This window comes from Zea mays, chromosome 4 (genome assembly GCF_902167145.1).
Source record: "Zea mays cultivar B73 chromosome 4, Zm-B73-REFERENCE-NAM-5.0, whole genome shotgun sequence".
Lineage (NCBI taxonomy): Eukaryota > Viridiplantae > Streptophyta > Magnoliopsida > Poales > Poaceae > Zea > Zea mays.
The window spans coordinates 4165135-4188489 of NC_050099.1; positions in this window are offsets into that span (position 1 = coordinate 4165135).

Genomic DNA, 23355 nt, shown 5'->3' on the forward strand with positions numbered 1-23355 from the left:
CCCTGTTCCTTGTGGAGCCGTGAACTATCCTATTTAAAGCTCGGGGGAGTTGCCTTGTAGATGGGAGCCAACTACATGCTGTGAAGGGGTGTCTTCATAACCTATAGACAGTATGGCCTTGTACTTTGCCGTTGACTTGGGCTTGCTTGTTTTCTGCTGAGAGCAGAGGCCGAGGCTGAGGGCTTGGTCACGTACCCGAGCCCCTGGCGTGGGATTTCCCATACCGTAGTGGTTGACATAGTGCCTATCATGGGAAAAAGCTTCTTATGGGATGCGTCAGCTCTACTATTTCTGATGATGTTGGGAAGTCCTCTGCCATAGGTATCGAGGGAAGAACTGAGCTCGGGCAAGGCGGAGGTCCGTCTGAGGTTGCGACCGAGTCTTGTCTTGAGATTTGATGACGCGTGCCACACTCGATGGAGTGGCCTTCCACGGGATTCACAGGGGACATGTAGCCGAGGCTGGGTTCGAGCGAGGCAAAGCCTACACCCAAGTCGAGTTCTGTATTGGGCGAGGCGAAACTTGCTCCCGAGGTCTTGGTCCGCATCATGTCATATACGCGTCCCATCAAGGGTTATCAAGCGGCATGCGCATGCGTAATGATGTTAGTGAATCTTTGATAGACCGCGGTCCTGTTGAACGATTCGCCTGTAGCCCAACGTGAGGTAGGTGTCCGCATTGAATGCGGTTGTCTCCCAACGACCCTCGGGAAAGCTTTGTCTTTATCGCCTAAGGCAGGCACGGACAAGGTGGACATGGCTGCCCTAGGATGAGGGAGCCTCAGCCGGGACGAAGATTCTCCCGAGCTTACATCTTGCCCGAGACAGGCCTCAGGCGAGGCAGAGTTTTGGGAAGACCCCTGAGGGGAACCTCGGGGGAGATAGAGTTTTGGTTCCTTATTCTAGGAGGACATACCTTGATAGAGTCCTTAGGATTTTAGGTGCGTTTTAGGGGCCTAATCTGGGTACCCCTAATTATCGTACCTGACAGTAGCCCCGAGCCTTCCAAAGAAGTGTTTCGACACTTGTTTAGAGGTTCTTCTGTTCTTTGTGCGAGTACACTATCTTTTCCTAAGGAGTGGAAGATTTTTTACTTATGGGTGCGCGCGAGCGCACCTGTCGGTTGTAGCCCCCGAGGCCCTGAAGGAGTGGTTGACTCCTTCAGGGTCTTTGTTTTTACCTCTATAGGCATGGTGGACTCTGTTGTCACCTGCCACAGCCTAGCGCGAAGGGAGCCCCCGAGCATTCTATGTCATTTTGTAGGAGTTTCCAACAAATTTGCCACAACATGGGTTGCAAGGGTAGCCCCAAGCCTTTGCGTGGGTCTAGAGGACGATCGTGGGCGCCTTGACTTTTTTGGTTATACGCCTTGATAGTCGCCTAGAGGGGGGTGAATAGGGCGAAACTGAAATTTACAAATATAAACACAACTACAAGCCGGGTTAGCGTTAGAAATAAATCGAGTCCGCGAGAGAGGGCGCAAAACAAATCGCAAGCGAATAAACAAGTGAGACACGCGGATTTGTTTTCCGAGGTTCGGTTCTCGCAAACCTACTCCCCGTTGAGGAGGCCACAAAGGCCGGGTCTCTTTCAACCCTTCCCTCTCTCAAACGGTCCCTCGGACCGAGTGAGCTTTTCTTCTTCTCAATCAAACGGGAACAAAACTTCCCCAAGGGCCACCACACAATTGGTGCCTCTTGCCTTGGTTACAATTGAGTTTTGATCACAAGAACAAGTGAGAAAGAAAGAAAGCGATCCAAGCGCAAGAGCTCAAAGGAACACGGCAAATCTCTCTCTCGCTAGTCACTAAAAGCTTGAGTGGAGAGGATTTGATCTCTTTGTATGTGTCTAGAATTGAATGCCTAGCTCTTGTAAGTGGTTGAGAAGTGGGAAACTTGGATGCAATGAATGGTGGGGTGGTTGGGGTATTTATAGCCCCAACCACCAAAAGTGGCCGTTGGGTGGCTGTCTGTTCGATGGCGCAGCGGACAGTCCGGTGCCCCCGCCACGTCATCACTGCCGTTGGATTCTGACCGTTGGAGCTTCTGACTTCTGGGCCCGCCTGGATGTCCGGTGCACACCGAACATGTATTGTTCCTTGTCCGGTGCGCCAGTATGGGCGCGCCTGACTTCTGCGCGCGCTCCGCGCGCATTTAATGTGTCGCAGGTAGCCGTTGGCGCGGAGATAGCCGTTGCTCTGGAGTTGCACCGGACAGTCCGGTGCACACCGGACATGTCCGGTGAATTATAGCGGACTAGCCGTTGGAGATTCCCGAAGCTGGCGAGTTCCTAAGGCCGCTCCTCCTTGGCGCACCGGACACTGTCCGGTGTACACCGGACAGTCCGGTGAATTATAGCGCGAGTGCCTCTGGAAATTCCCGAAGGTGGCGAGTTCGAGTTGGAGTCCTCTGGTGCACCGGACATGTCCGGTGGTGCACCGGACACTGTCCGGTGGCACACCGGACAGTCCGGTGCGCCAGACCAGAGGTGCCTTCAGTTGCCTTTTTGCTCATTTGTTGAATCCAAAACTTGATCTTTTTATTGGCTGAGTGTGAACCTTTTACACCTGTATAATCTATACACTTGGGCAAACTAGTTAGTCCATTATTTGTGTTGGGCAAATTCAACCACCAAAACTATTTAGGAACTAGATTGTAAGCCTAATTCCCTTTCAATCTCCCCCTTTTTGGTGATTGATGCCAACACAAACCAAAGCAAGTATAGAAATGTATAATTGAACTAGTTTGCATAATGTAAGTGCAAAGGTTGCTTGGAATTGAGCCAATATAAATACTTACAAGATATGCATGGATTGTTTCTTTCTTATATAACATTTTGGACCACGCTTGCACCACATGTTTTGTTTTTGCAAACTATTTTGTAAATCCTTTTCAAAGTTATTTTGCAAATAGTCAAAGGTAAATGAATAAGATTTTGCAAAGTATTTTCAAGATTTGAAATTTTCTTCCCCTGTTTCAAATACTTCTCCTTTGACTAAACAAAACTCCCCCTAAATGAGATCCTCCTCTTAGTGTTCAAGAGGGTTTTGATATATCATTTTTGAAATACTACTTCCTCCCTCTATTGAACACAATAGGATACCAAATGATAAAATTCTTTGAAAACACGAAGTTTTTGAAATAGGTGATGGTGCGGTCCTTTTGCTTTGGGCTTATACTTTCTCCCCCTTTGGCATGAATCGCCAAAAACGGAATCATTAGAGCCCGCGAAGTACATTCTTCCCTTTGGTCATAAATAAATAAGTTAAGATTGTACCAAAGACGAAGTCCTTTTGCTCTCTCCCCCAAAGATGGAGAGTGGCTTGGAGCGACGGCGAAGGATGAGTTACGGAGTGGAAGCCTTTGTCTTCGCCGAAGACTCCAATTCCCTTTCAATATACCTATGACTTGGTTTGAAATAGACTTGAAAAACACATTAGTCATAGCATATAAAAGAGATATGATCAAAGGTATATAAATGAGCTATGTGTGCAATCTAGCAGGAGAAATTGCGTGAATCAAGAATATTGAGCTCATGCCTAAGTTTGGTAAAAGTTTGTTCATCAAGAGGCTTGGTAAAGATATCAGCTACTGATCTTTAGTGTTAATATAAGAAAATCTCGATATCCCCCTTTTGTTGGTGATCCTAAGAAAATGATACCGGATGGCTATGTGTTTAGTGCGGCTATGCTCGACAGGATTGTCGGCCATTTTGATTACACTCTCATTATCACATAGTAAGGGGACTTTGGTTAATTTGTAACCGTAGTCCCGCAGGGTTTGCCTCATCCAAAGTAGTTGCGCGCAACAATGCCCTGCGGCAATGTACTCGGCTTCGGCGGTGGAAAGAGCGACCGAATTTTGCTTCTTTGAAGCCCAAGACACCAGGATCTTCCCAAGAACTGGCAAGTCCCCGACGTGCTCTTCCTATTGATTTTGCACCCCGCCCAATCGGCATCCGAATAACCAATCAAATCAAATGTGGATCCCCGAGGGTACCAAAGCCCAAACTTAGGAGTATAAGCCAAATATCTCAAGATTCGTTTTACGACCGTAAGGTGGGATTCCTTAGGGTCGGATTGGAATCTTGCACACATGCAAACAGAAAGCATAATGTCCGGTCGTGATGCGCATAAATAGAGTAATGAACCTATCATCGACCGGTATACCTTTTGATCCACGGACTTACCTGCCGTGTCGAGGTCGAGATGCCCATTGGTTCCCATGGGTGTCTTGATGGGTTTGGCATCCTTCATTCCAAACTTGCTTAGAATATCTTGAGTGTACTTTGTTTGGCTAATGAAAGTGCCCTCTTGGAGTTGCTTTACTTGAAATCCTAAGAAGTACTTCAACTCCCCCATCATAGACATCTCGAATTTCTTTGTCATGATCCTACTAAATTCTTCACATGTAGATTCGTTAGTAGACCCAAATATAATATCATCAACATAAATTTGGCATACGAACAAATCATTGTCAAGAGTTTTAGTGAACAAAGTAGGATCGGCCTTGCCGACTTTGAAGTCATTAGCAATAAGGAAATCTCTAAGGCATTCATACCATGCTCTTGGGGCTTGCTTGAGCCCATAAAGCGCCTTAGAGAGCTTATAGACATGGTTAGGGTACTCACTGTCTTCAAAGCTGTGAGGTTGCTCAACATAGACCTCTTCCTTGATTGGTCCATTGAGGAAGGCACTTTTCACGTTCATTTGATAAAGCTTAAAGCCATGGTAAGTAGCATAGGCTAATAATATGCGAATTGACTCAAGCCTAGCTACGGGTGCATAGGTTTCACCGAAATCCAAACCTTCGACTTGGGAGTATCCTTTGGCCACAAGTCGAGCTTTGTTCCTTGTCACCACACCATGTTCATCTTGCTTGTTGCGGAAGACCCATTTGGTTCCTACAACATTTTGATTAGTACGTGGAACTAAATGCCATACCTCATTCCTAGTGAAGTTGTTGAGCTCCTCTTGCATTGCCACCACCCAATCCGAATCTTGAAGTGCTTCCTCTATCCTGTGTGGCTCAATAGAGGAAACAAAAGAGTAATGCTCACAAAAATGTGCAACACGAGATCTAGTAGTTACCCCCTTATGAATGTCGCCGAGGATGGTGTCGACGGGGTGATCTCGTTGGATTGCTTGGTGGACTCTTGGGTGTGGCGGCCTTTGCTCTTCATCCTCCTTGTCTTCCTCATTTGCATCTCCCCTTGATCATTGCCATCATCTTGAGGTGCTCATTTGCTTGATCTTCTACTTCATCAACTTGAGCCTCATCCACATTTTGAGTTGGTGGAGATGCTTGCGTGGAGGAGGATGGTTGATCTTGTGTATTTGGAGGCTCTTCGGATTCCTTAGGACACACATCCCCAATGGACATGTTTCTTAGCGCGATGCATGGAGCCTCTTCAATACCTATCTCATCAAGATCAACTTGCTCTACTTGAGAGCCGTTAGTCTCATCAACACAACGTCACAAGAAACTTCAACTAGTCCCGAGGACTTGTTAAAGACTCTATATGCCCTTGTGTTTGAATCATATCCTAGCAAAAAGCCTTCTACAGTCTTAGGAGCAAATTTAGATTTTCTACCTCTTTTAACAAGTATAAAGCATTTGCTACCAAAGACTCTAAAATATGAAATATTGGGCTTTTTACCGGTTAGGAGTTCGTATGAGTCTTCTTGAGGATTCGGTGTAGATATAACCGGTTGATGGCGTAGCAAGCGGTGTTGACCGCCTCGGCCCAAAACCGATCCGAAGGTCTTGTACTCATCAAGCATGGTCCTTGCCATGTCCAATAGAGTTCTATTCTTCCTCTCCACTACACCATTTTGTTGTGGCGTGTAGGGAGAAGAGAACTCATGCTTGATGCCCTCCTCCTCAAGGAAGCTCTCAATTTGAGAGTTCTTGAACTCCGTCCCGTTATCGCTCCTTATTTTCTTGATCCTTAAGGGCGAACTCATTTTGAGCCCGTCTCAAGAATCCCTTTAAGGTCTCTTGGGTTTGAGATTTTTCCTGCAAAAAGAATACCCAAGTGAAGCGAGAATAATCATCCACAATAACTAGACAGTACTTACTCCTGCCGATGCTTATGTAAGCGATCGGGGCCGAATAGATACCATGTGTAGGAGCTCCAGTGGCCTGTCGGTCGTCATGATGTTCTTGTGTGGATGATGGGCTCCAACTTGCTTCCCTGCCTGGCATGCGCTACAAATCCTGTCTTTCTCAAATGAACATTTGTTAATCCTAAAATGTGTTCTCCTTTTAGAAGTTTATGAAGATTCTTCATCCCAACATGGCTAGTCGGCGGTGCCAGAGCCAACCCATGTTAGTCTTAGCAATTAAGCATGTGTCGAGTTCAGCTCTATCAAATCTACTAAGTATAGCTGACCCTCTAACACACCCTTAAATGCTATTGAATCATCACTTCTTCTAAAGACAGTGACACCTATATCAGTAAAGAGACAGTTGTAGCCCATTTTGCATAATTGAGATACGGAAAGCAAATTGTAATCTAGTGAATCTACAATAAAAACATTGGAAATAGAATGGTCAGGAGATATAGCTATTTTACCAAGACCTTTGACCAAACCTTGGTTTCCATCCCCGAATGTGATAGCTCGTTGGGGATCTTGGTTTTTCTCGTAGGAGGAGAACATCTTCTTCTCCCCTGTCATGTGGTTTGTGCACCCGCTGTCGAGTATCCAACTTGAGCCCCCGGATGCATAAACCTACAAAACAAGTTTAGTTCTTGACTTTAGGTACCCAAATGGTTTAGGGTCCTTTGGCATTAGACACAAGAACTTTGGGTACCCAAACACAAGTCTTTGACCCCTTGTGCTTGCCCCCAACATATTTGGCAACTACTTTGCCGGATTTGTTAGTCAACACATAAGATGCATCAAAAGTCTTAAATGAAATGCTATGTTCATTTGATGCATTAGGAATTTTCTTCTTAGGCAACTTAGCACGGGTTGGTTGCATAGAGCTAGATGTCTCACTCTTATACATAAAAGCATGATTAGAACCAGAGTGAGACTTCCTAGAATGAATTTTCCTAATTTTGTCCTCGGGATAACCTGCAGGGTATAAAATGTAACCCTCGTTATCCTGAGGCATGGGAGCCTTGCCCTTAACAAAGTTAGACAATCTTTAGGAGGGGCATTAAGTTTAACATTGTCTCCCCTTTGGAAGCCAATGCCATCCTTGATGCCAGGGCGTCTCCCATTATAAAGCATGCTACGAGCAAATTTGGAATTTTTCATTCTCTAAGTTATGCTCGGCAATTTTTAGCATCTAATTTTGCTATATGATCATTTTGTTGTTTAATTAAAGTCATGTGATCATAAATAGCATTAATATCAACATCTCTACATCTAGTACAAATGGAAACATGCTCAACACTAGATGTAGAGGGTTTGCATGAATTAAGTTCAACGATCTTAGCACGCAAGATATCATTGTTATCTCTAAGATCGGAAATTGTAACATTGCAAACATCTAGTTCTTTAGCCTTAGCAATTAAATTTTCATTCTCTACTCTAAGGCTAGCAAGAGAAATGTTTAATTCTTCAATCCTAGCAAGCAAATTATCATTATTATCTCTAGGATTGGAAATCGAAACGTTACAAACATGTGAATCAACCTTAGCATTTAAACTAGCATTTTCATGTCTAAGGTTGTCAATCATCTCATGGCAAGTGCTTAGCTCACTAGATAGTTTTTGACATTTTTCTACTTCTAGAGCGTAAGCATTTTTAACCTTAACATGCTTTTTATTTTCCTTGATTAGGAAGTCCTCTTGGGAGTCCAAGAGATCATCCTTTTCATGGATGGCACTAATTAATTCATTTAATTTTTCCTTTTGTTCCATGTTAAGATTGGCAAAAAGGGTACGCAAGTTATCCTCCTCATCACTAGCATTATCATCACTAGAAGACTCATATCTAGTGGAGGATTTAGATTTAACCTTCTTTTTGCCGTCCTTGGCCATGAGGCACTTGTGGCCGACGTTGGGGAAGAGAAGTCCCTTGGTGACGGCGATGTTGGCGGCGTCCTCGTCGTCGGAGGAGTCGCTAGAGCTTTCGTCGGAGTCCCACTCGCGACAAACATGGGCATCGCCGCCCTTCTTCTTGTAGTACCTCTTCTTCTCCTTTCTTCTCCCCTTCTTGTCGTCGCCTCGGTCACTGTCACTAGATATGGGACATTTAGCAATAAAATGACCGGGCTTACCACATTTGTAGCAAACCTTTTTGGAGCGGGACTTGTAGTCTTTCCCTCTCCTTTGCTTGAGGATTTGGCGGAAGCTCTTGATGACGAGCGCCATTTCCTCATTGTCGAGCTTGGAGGCGTCTATTGGTTGTCGACTTGGCGTAGACTCCTCCTTCTTTTTCCTCTGTCGCCTTGAATGCGATGGGTTGAGCTTCGGATGAGGAGGGATCATCAAGCTCGTTGATCTTCCTTGAGCCTTCGATCATGCACTCAAAACTTACAAAATTCCCGATAACTTCCTCGGGGGTCATTTTAGTATATCTAGGATTACCACGAATTAATTGAACTTGAGTGGGGTTAAGGAAAATGAGAGATCTTAGAATAACCTTAACCATTTTGTGGTCGTCCCCACTTCTTGCTCCCGAGGTTGCGCACTTGGTTCACCAAGGTCTTGAGCCGGTTGTACATGTGTTGTGGCTCTTCCCCTTTGCGAAGCCGGAACCGACCGAGATCCCCCTCGATCGTTTCCCGCTTGGTGATCTTTGTGAGCTCATCTCCCTCGTGCGCGGTTTTGAGCACGTCCCAAACCTCCTTGGCGCTCTTCAACCCTTGAACTTTGTTATACTCCTCTCTACTTAAAGAGGCGAGGAGTATTGTTGTCGCTTGAGAGTTGAAGTGCTCGATTTGGGCCACCTCATCCTCATCATAATCCTTATCCCCTATGGATGGTACCTGTGCTCCAAACTCAACAACATTCCATATACTTTTGTGGAGTGAGGTTAGATGAAATTTCATTAAATCACTCCACCTAGCATAATCTTCACCGTCAAAAGTTGGCGGTTTGCCTAATGGAATGGAAAGTAATGGAGTATGTCTAGATGTACGAGGGTAGTGTAAGGGGATCTTACTAAACTTCTTACGCCCTTGGCGTTTAGAAGTTACGAAGGGCGCATCGGAGCCGGAGGTCGATGTTGATGAAGTGTCGGTCTCGTAATAGACCACTTTCCTCATCCTCTTTGGCTTGTCCTCATTCCGATGCGGCTTGTGGGAAGAAGATTTTTCCTTCTTCTCTTTGTGGTGAGAAGAAGATTTCTTCTCCTTCCCTTTGTTGGAGGAGCTCTTCTTCTTCTCCCTCCTCTTGGTGCGGGATTCTTCCGATGAAGTGCTCCCGTGGCTTGTAGTGGCTTTTCGCCGGTCTCCATCTCCTTCTTGGCGTGATCTCCCGACATCACTTCGAGCGGTTAGGCTCTAATGAAGCACCAGGCTCCGATACCAATTGATAGTCGCCTAGAGGGGGGGGGGGGTGAATAGGGCGAAACTGAAATTTACAAATATAAACACAACTACAAGCCGGGTTAGCGTTAGAAATAAAATCGAGTCCGCGAGAGAGGGCGCAAAACAAATCGCAAGCGAATAAACAAGTGAGACACGCGGATTTGTTTTACCGAGGTTCGGTTCTCGCAAACCTACTCCCCGTTGAGGAGGCCACAAAGGCCGGGTCTCTTTCAACCCTTCCCTCTCTCAAATGGTCCCTCGGACCGAGTGAGCTTTTCTTCTTCTCAATCAAACGGGAACAAAACTTCCCCGCAAGGGCCACCACACAATTGGTGCCTCTTGCCTTGGTTACAATTGAGTTTTGATCACAAGAACAAGTGAGAAAGAAAGAAAGCGATCCAAGCGCAAGAGCTCAAAGGAACACGGCAAATCTCTCTCTCGCTAGTCACTAAAAGCTTGAGTGGAGAGGATTTGATCTCTTTGTATGTGTCTAGAATTGAATGCCTAGCTCTTGTAAGTGGTTGAGAAGTGGGAAACTTGGATGCAATGAATGGTGGGGTGGTTGGGGTATTTATAGCCCCAACCACCAAAAGTGGCCGTTGGGTGGCTGTCTGTTCGATGGCGCACCGGACAGTCCGGTGCACACCGGACATGTCTGGTGCCCCCGCCACGTCATCACTGCCGTTGGATTCTGACCGTTGGAGCTTCTGACTTCTGGGCCCGCCTGGATGTCCGGTGCACACCGGACATGTACTGTTCCTTGTCCGGTGCGCCAGTATGGGCGCGCCTGACTTCTGCGCGCGCTGCGCGCGCATTTAATGTGTTGCAGGTAGCCGTTGGCGCGGAGATAGCCGTTGCTCCGGAGTTGCACCGGACAGTCCGGTGCACACCGGACATGTCCGGTGAATTATAGCGGACTAGCCGTTGGAGATTCCCGAAGCTGGCGAGTTCCTGAGGCCGCTCCTCCTTGGCGCACCGGACACTGTCTGGTGTACACCGGACACTGTCCGGTGTACACCGGACAGTCCGGTGAATTATAGCGCGAGTGCCTCTGGAAATTCCCGAAGGTGGCGAGTTCGAGTTGGAGTCCTCTGGTGCACCGGACATGTCCGGTGGTGCACCGGACATGTCCGGTGGTGCACCGGACACTGTCCGGTGGCACACCGGACAGTCCGGTGCGCCAGACCAGAGGTGCCTTCAGTTGCCTTTTTGCTCCTTTGTTGAATCCAAAACTTGATCTTTTTATTGGCTGAGTGTGAACCTTTTACACCTGTATAATCTATACACTTGGGCAAACTAGTTAGTCCAATTATTTGTGTTGGGCAATTCAACCACCAAAACTATTTAGGAACTAGATGTAAGTCTAATTCCCTTTCACGCCTCTTTGTCGCCTCTCCGGAAAGAGGAAGAGGGGGACCACGCGATGCTGCTCTCGGTGGACAACGAGCATGACATCTCCAGTGAGCTACTAACGGGTAACCCGAGCGAAGGCCTGATCTCCGTTTGATAGGAGTCAACTAGTGGTCCAGAGACGTGCCCCAAAAGTACATGTGGGTGATTCGCGTGGTCCCGATCCCATTTGATGGGGTCCAAGGGCTCGATTGCCTCCCCCCGATGGGATACCATCACGAATCTCTCTCAAGGGTCTCATATATGTCTTAGGGTATCTCGGGATCATAGCCTGAGCCTTTGATGTGTACGAACATACCCATAGTCATCCCTGACTATGTTCTGGGGCGATTGTGATATCCTTCCGAGGGGCCAACCTTCGAACCACTGATCAATAACGGGCCTAGAGCCCATGTGTTCTAGGGCAATCTCCCGAGCCTTACCGGGGGCTTGACCTTCTAACCCCTGAGCAGTAGGTGAGGTCTCTCCTCTTCTTTCTCGAGGAAGGAAGCCCGAGGTGGAGACACCCTCTTCTGCTACCTGCAAAGTGGAAAAGGAGGCACATGAGAGAGTGGGAGAGGGGTGCATCTTTTGATGCGTTATGTGAAGCGGTGCTAGCTGGCTGACGTCAGGAAGAGTGGGTATTTAATGCGATGGGAAGCTTCGGCCCGTAGGCCGATCGTTGCGGCACGCGTGCACGTGGATTTCGAAGCGACCTAGCCCATTCCTGGTTTGGACTCAGGATGGCTCAGCCCACGCCTCGGTGATTCTTCTCGCCCCTATAAATTCACCCGAGAGGGGCTCTTCGGTTCTTTACTTCCCTCTCTTGCTTTCCTGCCCTAGCCTCCTTCTGCCTTAGCCGCAAAAAACTCATGCGCTCTTCTCCCATCTTCTTCGTTGGCTACAATGGCTAAGAAGTTGAGTGTTCTCCCTCCTTGCGACCCATGGCTCATTTCCTCAGTTACCGACGAGGATCTAGAGGCGTTGGTGGACGTCGGGCTACTTCGCCCCCGCTCCCATGGCCTGCAGCCCAAGTGGAATGCGCCGGGCGACATCGCTTTCCACGAGCGAGGGTTCGGGGTGCCAGCGAGTCACTTCATGCGGGCGCTCCTACACTACTACGGGGTGGAGCTCCACAAATTCAACCCTAGCTCCACCTCTTCCACACAGAGGCGTTCTCCCTCTCCTCCAACGTGAAGAAGGTGCGCCACACGGCTCGGGCTGGTGGCTGCATGCTCCTGCCGCGCTCAGATCGAGCATAACTGTACATCCCTGCCATCCTCACCTCATCAAACAAGGGGTGGCAGAGTCGATGGTTCTACCTCCGCAACGACGATGGGCGGCTGCCGGCATATACGCAGCGTGTTGTCTTTGCGATGGCAGAACACTGGCGGTGGGGCTCCCCTCGAGAGCTTCAGGCCCAGCTGAACCCGCTGTTGGACGCCTTGCGTAGGCTCCAGGAGCGTGGTCTTACTATGGCCGGGGTCATCATCGCTTTCCACTGGAGGAGGGTATTGCCGCTGACCGAGTGTCGGCTTCGTCTGGACGAGATGACGTCGGATGCCTCTGTCGAAAGCTCTCCGATGGCCTCGGCCACCCTCTCCACCAATGAACTCCTCCGGTGGGTGAAAGGGGCGGTGGGGAGGACTACACCACTCCTGTCCCGATGTGCCCTGACCAAAGCTATGTGTCCCTAGTGAGTTTTTGGTCTTTTCCTTCAGTTTCTAGCCATTTCCTTCTCGTCTCATCCCTTCCATCCCTTTTGTAGGGATTGCGGGGCTATCGAACCGCCCGACCCCAGTTCTGGAGGACGCGGCTGGTAGGGCGGTGCGTTGCTTGGCTATCGAGGAGAAGAAGAAAGATGCAGACAAGAAGTGGGCCCATAAAAAGATGCTAGCCCACGGACACATTGGAGAAGTGCCGCATGGCACGGGCAAGGGAGGGGATGCTACGGGAGGCCTCTCCCAGCATAGAGTATGATGATGACGATGATGACAATGAGGGCATGGAGGTCCGACTGGGCTTCAGCCTCGAGGCTGAACTTTGGTCTGCGTTAGCCTCGGCAGGCCCATTCATTGGCGCAGACGTACCCACGCAGGGGCTGACAGCGTCCCTATCCGAGGCGGCGGACGTCAGCCAAGTCGGACCCCATCCTCATAGCCATAGATGAGGCATGGGCCATGGAGGAGAGACCGCTACCCTGCCTCAGGTGCCTGCCATGGGGATCGTGGAGGAAAAAGTCATCGTACCGCTCCAAGTGCCCACCACGGGGCAAAGGGGCCCAAGGAGCCGGAAGCCGAGGGTGGACGTGGATGTCGTACCTCGGTCCGGGGTAAGCTGCTGAACTATGAGCGTAGCTTCTTTGTACTCGAGGTCTCTCTGTGACCTTTCCTTTGTTGTGTTTTAGCACTAAGCGCCGAGCCCACAAGCCGACCTTAACCGCTACCAATGCGGTGAAGCGCAACATTAGGACGTCGACCAGGGCCACATCCCGCTCCCACGTGTGGCTCGACGCTGCCAAGGAAAGGAGGCCATCCAACAGGGTGCCGAAGCGACCCGGATTGTCCTCAGTGGGTAGGCCGGGTAGGATGCTACTGTCGCAGAGGCGGCCATGGCCCCTCCGGCGCCACTGGTCGAGGCCATCCTAGTGATCTCTACCGAGGAGGCGGCGGGGGTGGCAGACGCAACGTCGACCATGGCATCGCCCACCGTCTCGGACCTCCTACGCGGCATCCCCGACACCCCAGATGCCACCCAGAGCCCCGAGGCGGCTAACTTCGAGGGGGCCCAGTCCCTCGAGGCGACCTGGGGAATCAGTCGAGGAGCATATCATCCCACCCCCATCATCGGGGTGGGTGGTGACCTTGTTCGCGCTGGACTATACCTCTCGACGTGGGAAGGGCCGACCGTGACATAGATGGCACTGAGAGCAACCCCTACTTCGTCCTCGATGACGCAAAGGAGAAGTAGATGTGGTCAGAATTCCGAACAATAGATCGGGTAAGGGAATCATTCCTTAGCGCTAGAGATCCCTTCCGCTGAGTGGTGTGATGATGTGGCTCTTCTCCTTTACAGGGGCTTATGCGAAGTCCGCGACCAAGTCAATTTTCATTCATCGTGAGCGCGACGTCTGGGCCGTGTTGCAACACCATCAGGCCATGTTGTGTCGTTCAAACGAACAACTGGCTTTGAAGAGTGTCGAGGCGATGGACCTTGTTGGGTCTATGCTTCGTCGCCGAAGGTCTCCTAGGAAGAAGCGGCTTTCGGCTGAAGCTGTGTGTATAAGATGGCCGAAGGTTCCTAATCATGAAGCTTCGGTATTACAAACCGACTTAAAGATAGAATGACCTTTTAGTCCATAAAGGTCTGAGTCAATGATGTAAACTTTTATAAGGGGCATACTTGTAATTTCTCACAGGCTGTGTCCTGTGCCTATAAATAGTGAACAGTATTCCTTTACTGTTCACGCTTTTTGGTAATTGCAATCGCATCTTTCAGGAATCAACCTTTGCCAAGGCAGAGGTATTATTGTATTCAATGATTTTATATATTAAGTAAATATAATATAATTCGTTTATGATTTATTTACCCTTTTATACCCTTTATTTTATGTTATTTTATACAGTCTATTGAAACTTTATTACGAAGACTTAAGCTTCGTAATTATATTCTCATTAACCTTCGTCCAAGGCTCATTATCCTCAAGGGAATAATGTTTCATGGACGAAGGACGTTAACATTTAACATTTTATGTTGCCTTGTTCTTAATTCATAGCATTTGAGAACAAGTCCCCAACATTGGCGCCCACCTCCGGTGAACTCACTTCCACTTTTTGAGCTGATGGCTTCGATCAACGACCAAGCTGGAGCTGCTTCGGACCCGAAGCTGGTGCTCCCAATCACAGGTGGTTCGTCCTCAGAGCCAGCTAACAAGAAACAAAAGAAGGAAGCACAGAGAAGGGTACAACATGTTGGGGTGCAAGGACCCTTCATCAAGTCAAGATGGTCTCACATTCCTATTACCTTCTCCCAAGAGGACCTTCAGCTCAAGGATTACCCACACAACGATGCCATGGTTATCTCTTGTGTTATCAAAGGATTTCTGGTCCACAATGTCTTGGTTGACACAGGCAGTGCAGCTGATATCATATTTGCTAAGGCCTTCAGACAAATGCAAGAGCCAGAAGATAAGATTCATGATGCTACACATCCTCTCTGTGGCTTCGGAGGAAGACAGATTGTAGCACTGGGCAAGATCACCATGTCAGTGACCTTCGGGTTCATCAACAACACTAGAACTGAGCAAGTTGTGTTTGACATTGTTGACATGGAATACCCCTACAATGCAATTATTGGTCGCGGCACCCTCAATGCTTTTGAAGCAATTCTTCACCCTGCCTATCTTTGCATGAAGATACCTTCGGATCAAGGACCCATCGCTATTCATGGAAGTCAGGAAGCCGCCAGAAGGGCCGAAGGAAACTGGACTGACTCAAAAGCAATCCATAACATAGATGGAGTTGAAGCTTGTGAACAGTACAAATTCAGAAGGGAGAAAGCAGCTTCGGCAGATCAGCCGAAGCCTATGCTCTTATGTGAGGACATAGCAGACCAGAAGGTGCTGTTGGGCTCTCAATTATTCGAAGAGCAGGAGAAAACCTTGATAAGGTTTTTGTTCAACAACAAAGATGTTTTTGCATGGTCAGCCAGTGATCTCTGCGGAGTAAATAGGGATGTTATTGAACACTCGCTCAATGTTGACCCATCCTTCAAGCCCAGAAAACAGAGGCTTCGGAAAATGTCGGATGATAAGGCCGAAGGTGCTCGTAACGAAGTCAAAAGACTCTTCACTGCAGGAGTTATCAGAGAAGTAAAGTACCCAGAATGGCTAGCTAACACTGTTATGATAAAAAAGGCCAATGGCAAGTGGCGCATGTGTATCGATTTTACAGATCTCAACAAGGCTTGTCCTAAGGATGAATTCCCATTGCCAAGGATAGACTCTTTAGTTGATGCAGCAACTTCTTCAGAGCTCATGAGTCTGTTAGACTGTTATTCAGGCTACCATCAAATCTGGATGAAGAAGGAAGATGAGCCGAAGACTAGCTTCATAACCCCAAGTGGCACATATTGCTATCTTCGGATGCCTGAGGGGCTCAAAAACGCTGGAGGAAGTTTCAGCAGAATGACTGCGAAGGTTCTCCAGTCTCAGATAGGCAGAAATGTGCTAACTTATGTTGATGACATCATTGTAAAAAGCACGAAACAGGAGAATCATATTGCTGATCTGCAGGAGACCTTCGCCAGTTTCAGACAAGCTGGCTTAAAGTTGAATCCAGAAAAATGCGTTTTTGGAGTAAAGAAGGGGAAATTTCTAGGATGCTTGGTTTCAACAAAGGGAATTGAAGCTAATCCAAGTAAGATTGAAGCTATACTTCGGATGGAGCCACCAACTACAAAAAGGGGGCTCAAAGATTGACAGGAAGGTTGGCATCTCTCAATAGATTCATATCCAGATCAGCAGAGAGAAACTTACCATTCTTCGAAGTGCTGAAGTCAGCCGAAGTCTTTCAATGGGGACCAATCCAGCAGAAGGCCTTCGAAGAGCTGAAACAGTATTTGATAGATCTAACAACACTAACTCCACCTACGCCAGGGGCTCCTTTGTTATTATATGTGGCAGCTTCGCACTCAGCGGTAAGTGCAGCACTTGTCCAGGAGAAGTATGATGGCCAACTCAGGAAGCAGGTCCCAGTGTATTTTGTATCTGAAGTTCTTAGTATATCAAAGAAAAACTACACAGAATTAGAGAAGGTGTTATATGCTGTTTTGATGGCATCCAGGAAGCTTCGGCATTATTTTCAAGCTTACAACATAATTGTTCCTTCTTCACAACCTCTGAAGGATATTATGAGAAATCGAGAAGCTACTGGAAGGATTGGAAAATGGGCTGCAGAGCTCAATGAATTTTGCATTGAATATGTTCATAGATCTTCGATTCAGTCCCAGGCGTTAGCAGACTTCATTGCTGACTGGACGCCAGGGGCTCAGGAGGAAGAAACAAATAAAGACGCCGAAGCATGGACAGTGTTTTGCGATGGGTCTTGGGGAACCTTCGGAGCGGGAGCGGCTGCTGTGTTGGTTTCACCTTCCAAAGTTAAAACTTGCTATGCGGCAAAACTTGATTTTAGTTGCACAAATAACATTGCCGAGTACGAAGCCTTGCTTCTAGGTCTTCGGAAGCTAAAAGCAATGGGAATCAGAAGGGCCATACTTAAAACTGATTCCCAAGTTGTTTCGGGTCATATTGACAAGAGTTGCAAGGCTAAAGATCCGAAGCTTGAAAAGTATTTGGATATGGTTCGAAGAGTTGAAGCTTCCTTCGAGGGATTTTCTGTCAAAAATATCCCTCGAGGACAAAATGAGCATGCTGATTTTCTAGCTAAGTCAGCAGCACAGGGGCGGCCCTTACCTTCGGATGTGTTCTTCGAAACAATAAAAGCACCTTCGGTGGAACTTCTTGAAAGAGCAGTCCTCAATATATCTCCTGTTTATAGCGAAGATTGGAGAACTGAGATCATCTCTTACCTTCAGGGTAAATTCCTTTCAGATGACGAAGCTTATAACAAGAGGATAGAGGCAAGAGCTCGTCCATATGTCATGATAGAAGGGGAGTTGTACAAGCATGGAGTTTGTGCTCCGCTACTCAAGTGTTTATCCAGAACCGAAGGTATAGAGTTAATGAAAGAAATACATGCAGGCCTGTGTGGATCTCACATTGGATCTAGGCCGTTACTTGGAAAAAATTTCCGCCAAGGGTTTTATTGGCCGAAGGCAGCTTCGGATGCAGCAGAATTGGTTCAAAAGTGCGAAGGTTGTCAGAAATGTGCAAGAGATCAAAAACAACCTTCGTCCTTAACACAGCTCATACAACCCATTTGGCCATTGCAAAGGTGGGGCCTTGACTTGTTAGGTCCGTTACCACCGGCCCAAGGGAACCTAAGATATGTTGTAGTGGCTGTGGAATATTTTTCTAAATGGATTGAGGCAAAGCCTTTAGCCACAATAACTTCGGCCACCGTCCAAAAGTTTTTCTGGCAGAATATTGTTTGTCGTTTCGGGGTACCAAAGGCTATCACTGTGGATAATGGAACACAGTTTGACTCCGAAGCTTTCAGGGATTTTTGTGATCAAATTGGTACGAAGATCCATTTTGCATCAGTTAGGCATCCGGAGTCAAACGGACTCGTTGAAAGAGCCAATGGCATTATAATGACAGGAATAATGAAGTTAATCTTCAATCAACCCAGGGGAAAGTGGCCAGATCAATTAATCAAAGTGGTGTGGAGCCACAATACAACAATATCAAGGTCTACAGGCTTTACTCCATTCAAGTTATTATTCGGTGACGAAGCAATAACTCCGGAGGAAGCTAAAACCGGATCAATAAGAGTAGTAGCTTCGGCAGAATCAGGTTCCGAAGCTGCTTATTCTGTGGAAAAAGATGCTTTAGAAGGGATCAGGCTGCAAGCCGTGGAGAACATCAATAAATATCAAGCCGAAACAATCAAATGGCGAGATAGAAAGGTTCGGCTAAAGAATATTGAGCCAGGACACTTGGTGCTTCGGAGAGTGGCCAACCCAGAAACAGTAGGCAAATTACAGTTGAAATGGGAAGGACCTTTCTTAGTAGCATCTTCGTCAAGACCCGGTTCATACAGATTGAAGGATATGGACGGCAACGACATTCCTAGATCTTGGAATGCGGATGAGCTTCGGCGATATTATGTATAGCTTGATGTAATTTTCTATATTTTTTCACTTTTTTCTTTCATGGCACCCTTTTCCTTTCTGAAGGGGGAGAAAGGTTTTTAATGGGGCCATCACATGTAATTTCCTTTTTTAGTTCTATAAGAGCAAAATCCCCCAAAGATGTAAATGTAAAAGCTGAGAGTGCACCATCGAGTGCCGAAAAGTAAAAGGCAAAGAAGCTCCAAAGTCGTTCCTAAGGGAATGCAGAGCTTACAGCGAAAAGTCAACGCTGATTCCGCCGAAAGTAAAAGGCGAAGAAGCTCCAAAGTCGTTCCTAAGGGAATGCAGAGCTTACAGCGAAAAGTCAACGCTGATTCCGCCGAAAGTAAAAGGCGAAGAGGCTCCAAAGTCGTTCCTAAGGGAATGCAGAGCTGATGTGTGATTGTCTCTAAGGAAATAATGGCTATGAGTATGGCTTCGAATACGCGTTTGGACATTCATTTGCACATCACATTACATCATAGCATTTGCATTCATAAACATCCATCCAGGCATATGTAGGGCAATCATCATCATGGCATAAGTGATTGCTTCGGCAAAAAAGAAAAAAAAAGGAAGAAAGAGCTTCGTGTACAAAAAGGAGAGCTTCGGAAAAAAGGGAAATGTTGCTTTCTATGCTTCGTTGTGTGCGAAAAGAAGGGAAGGTGTTTTTTTCGCCTTCGGCTCAAAAAAAAGAAAATTTCGTCCACAACAAAGCACTTCTCATGCATCAATGGAAGGATAAGGATATATTACAAGGTATGAACAGAGTTCATTAAAGACAAGTTTTAGTTACATTTACAAAAGTTATCTCAAAAGTTTCTCAAGTACTGTCTACAGTCTACTACTTAATCTCCAAGGAGCTTCAGCTTCGGTGTCATTTTTTAATCATCAACATTCGGCTTCGTCATCCTACATGAATAAGGTTGTTGTAAGTCAAAATCGAGCTTGCAGGAAGAGGTAAGCACAAGGTATGGTTTCTTACTGGTTCAAGATGACTCCGAGCTTCGTCTCCAGCCTTTTCTCGCCCACCTTTTGTCCATATCATTTTTACAAATCTATTAGAGATACTTCAGGCGAGATCAGGAATGTCATCTAGGATTGATGGTGATAAAGTGAAATTTGGCCTATTGACAATCTTTCCATGATCGCAGCCAGCTTTCAGGAAAGCTGCAGCAGTGCCTCGAGAAGCCACCCAGGCACAGAAGTCACCGTGCCCAGCTATGACTTCGTCGAGCTCGCCAATCTCACCCTCGATATGTTCGAAGGTCTTCGGTAGATCTTCAGCTGAGGGGGTGAATTTTTCACTACTGGCTCCAACTGAGTGGAAAATTTTTCTTAATCGTTGAATGCATTTGTTGCTAAATTCCAAACATTTTTCTTGAAGGCTCGCCAGTAGTTTTCTCAAATCTGAATTCTGTTGAGCTTCGGCTTCAAGTTTTGCATTTAGATCTTGCTTTTCTCGTTCGAACTGCTCAGATTGGCGGAGAAGCTTCGTGTTCAGTTCTGTTATTTTTGCTTCAGCCTCCGCCAATAAACCTTCGGTTGCCTGGAGCTCAAAGTTCTTTTTCTCGATAGCATCTGATTGCTCCTTTATTCTGCTTTCCAAATTTCTCAATTATAACTTCGTGCTTCTTATCTTCAAAATCTTGCTGCATTGTCAAGGCTTTGCTCAACAGCATACTCTGCACGAAAACAACATTCGTCAGACATGTTTTAATTATTAGAAACAATAAAAGTTAAGGAAAAAGTAGTTCACCTTGAAATTGGAATAAAATAAACTACCAACGATATGTTGTCGTCGGTAGCGGCTGATGTCTGTTTCTAGCTTCGGAAAACCGATACTCTTTGACAGAGTACAGATAACTTTGGCTCCAGTTTGATCTCGAATACAATCTATTTTTTCATCATCAATGCCTCCGAAGAGGAGTGCTCCAGGTTTGTATCCGCAGAATTTGGCATACTCTCTAAGCTCTTCTATTTCAGCTTTTGACAGTTTTTCTCCAACTAAATTCTGGAACATGAAGGCTTCGTCTTCCGAAGCTTCATCAGCAATTTCTTTCCCTTTCTCCGACGCTGCGGTCGCGGCCTCTTCGGCGGCGGTGGTAGCTTCTTCTGCAGCCATGTCTAGCAGTATTTTGTCAATGTGTCCAATCGTGCTCTCCAGGTTCAAATCTTCAGCTGAGGCAGCTTCGGCAGCTGCGACCTCCGAAGGTGTAATTTCAATATTTGTCCCTTCCACAGACGCTGGTGTTTTCTGAGCTGAAGCTCTTGGCGGTGTCTTGTCAATTACCTCTGTCACAGTGATAATTCTTTGTCTCTTTGCTTTGATTGTTTTCTTCGATTTTTCGGGCTCCTTATCCTTCTGAAAAAATTTTGTCAGTTGAGGCCCCAGTGGACTTAGCTTTGCAGGTAAGGATTCAGTCATTACCTTCAGAATTTCCTCAACGTCAGCGGCAGAGGGTGATGCGGGGGTTTCTTCTGCGTCGGACATTTTTTGCTTCGGAGAAGACGTTTTCCTCTTCTTCGGAATTTTCTTCTTTGATGGTTCTTTCTCATCTTCATTCATGGACTCAGTCATCCTTTTTCTTTTTTGGCCCCCAGCACCTTTGTTCAAATTTTCATAATCAGGGTATTCAAAGCCCAAGGCGTCCAGCACTCGGTTCAGTCTTCGCTTCGGACAGGTGCCGAAGGCCGCGGTCATCAATTGATCTTCTTTTTTGGAGTAGTTCCCAAGTATTTCGTTGCACATTACTTCAATTGTTTCCAGCCACTCTTGGCAAGGTGTTTTAAAGTATTTCTTAAACTTGAAATAGTAAGGTAAACGCACAAGTTCACCTTCTTTCTTCTCCCCTTTTAGCTTCGGCATTTCCCATTCTTTTAAACTAGGAAAAACTTTGAAAGCCAAAAACTCCTGAACCAGGTCTCTTGTACTGATATGCTCTGCAACAATTCTGAATTCATTCAGCGCTTGTTGTGTTGGACCTTCTAGTGTCATGTTGCAACGAGGTCGGGTTTCTCCGAAGGTTAGTTCGAGTGGACTTTGCACGAGCTTCTCCTTGTCATCATCAACCTTGACATAGAACCACTTCGACTTCCAGCCTGCTGCCCATTTGCTCCGGTAGCTGATTACAGGAAATTTTGTGGTTTTCCGATAGGCGAAATTATAGCAACCAAAATTGTCATGCAATCCATCCTTTCTAGCCTTCGTCTGATAATGCAGCTCGTGAACCCGGCAAAAGCTGTCCGCAAATGGCTCCACTGCTTGGCTTCGGAGTGCCCAGATATAAACACTGAGCCTAACGATAGCGTTAGGGGTCAGCTGGTGAAAATAGATACCGAACCTCTTCAGTACCTCTGCAATAATCCCATGTAGGGGAAATCTTAATCCAGCCTTTAAAAAGCTCTTAAAAATGACAATTTCATCCTTTTCTGGCTTTGGGGTAGTCTCTTCTCCCCCGAAGCGTAATAGCTTCTTCTGATTCTCATTGAAAAAGCCTGACTTTACCATTTTGGAGAGATCAGCCTTCGAAACAGTAGACTTTCCAAAGTCCAAGTGGCTGGGCTTGCTTGGCATGGCAATACGATAATCGTCTTCGGGATCAGTTTCCTCAATAACTTCTTCTTCTGCTTCGGCAATTGCTTGTTTTGCTTGTTCTGCATCTTCACTAGGGATCTCTTCAGAAGTCACCAGCCCGGATCGTTGCATAGCTTCGGAGATGGGAACAGTCTCCGAAGCTTCAGTTTCACTCCCCTCACGCTCAACCCTGGCGGTAGAACGCACTCTGGCCATTTAATTATGAATTTGTGGAAATTTAGTACTCTTTTCTTCCGAAGTTTTTTCTGACGAAGCAGGCTTCAAGCTGGAGCTTCGTTCAATTCTGACAGTCAAGCTTCGGTGATGGCTAAAAATTTTGGCAGCAAAACAGTGCAAATAGCAATGAATGCTGTGGTAACTTCACACCTACTCGTCTGTTTATATAGTACTACAGGTAAGAAGGCGAAGCGCCAGGATTTTTACACCAGGCGGACACCCGCTTGCACTCGCTGCGAGGTGGACCGCAGAGGCCGAACAGTAACTCTGCAAGGTGGGACCACTACGCGCTGGGAAACTGAATCGTTTCTCGACAACGAGCTCAGGGAAGGTGTTTTTTGGACCTTCGGCTCCCCGAAGCTTAAGAGACTTTTTTCACGGATCAAGCTCGTTACGAAAAACGATCTAGCACCGCGAAAGGGGCTACTGTTGGGTCTATGCTTCGTCGCCGAAGGTCTCCTAGGAAGAAGCGGCTTTCGGCTGAAGCTGTGTGTATAAGATGGCCGAAGGTTCCTAATCATGAAGCTTCGGTATTACAAACCGACTTAAAGATAGAATGACCTTTTAGTCCATAAAGGTCTGAGTCAATGATGTAAACTTTTATAAGGGGCATACTTGTAATTTCTCACAGGCTGTGTCCTGTGCCTATAAATAGTGAACAATATTCCTTTACTGTTCACGCTTTTTGGTAATTGCAATCGCATCTTTCGGGAATCAACCTTTGCCAAGGCAGAGGTATTATTGTATTCAATGATTTTATATATTAAGTAAATATAATATAATTCGTTTATGATTTATTTACCCTTTTATACCCTTTATTTTATGTTATTTTATACAGTCTATTGAAACTTTATTACGAAGACTTAAGCTTCGT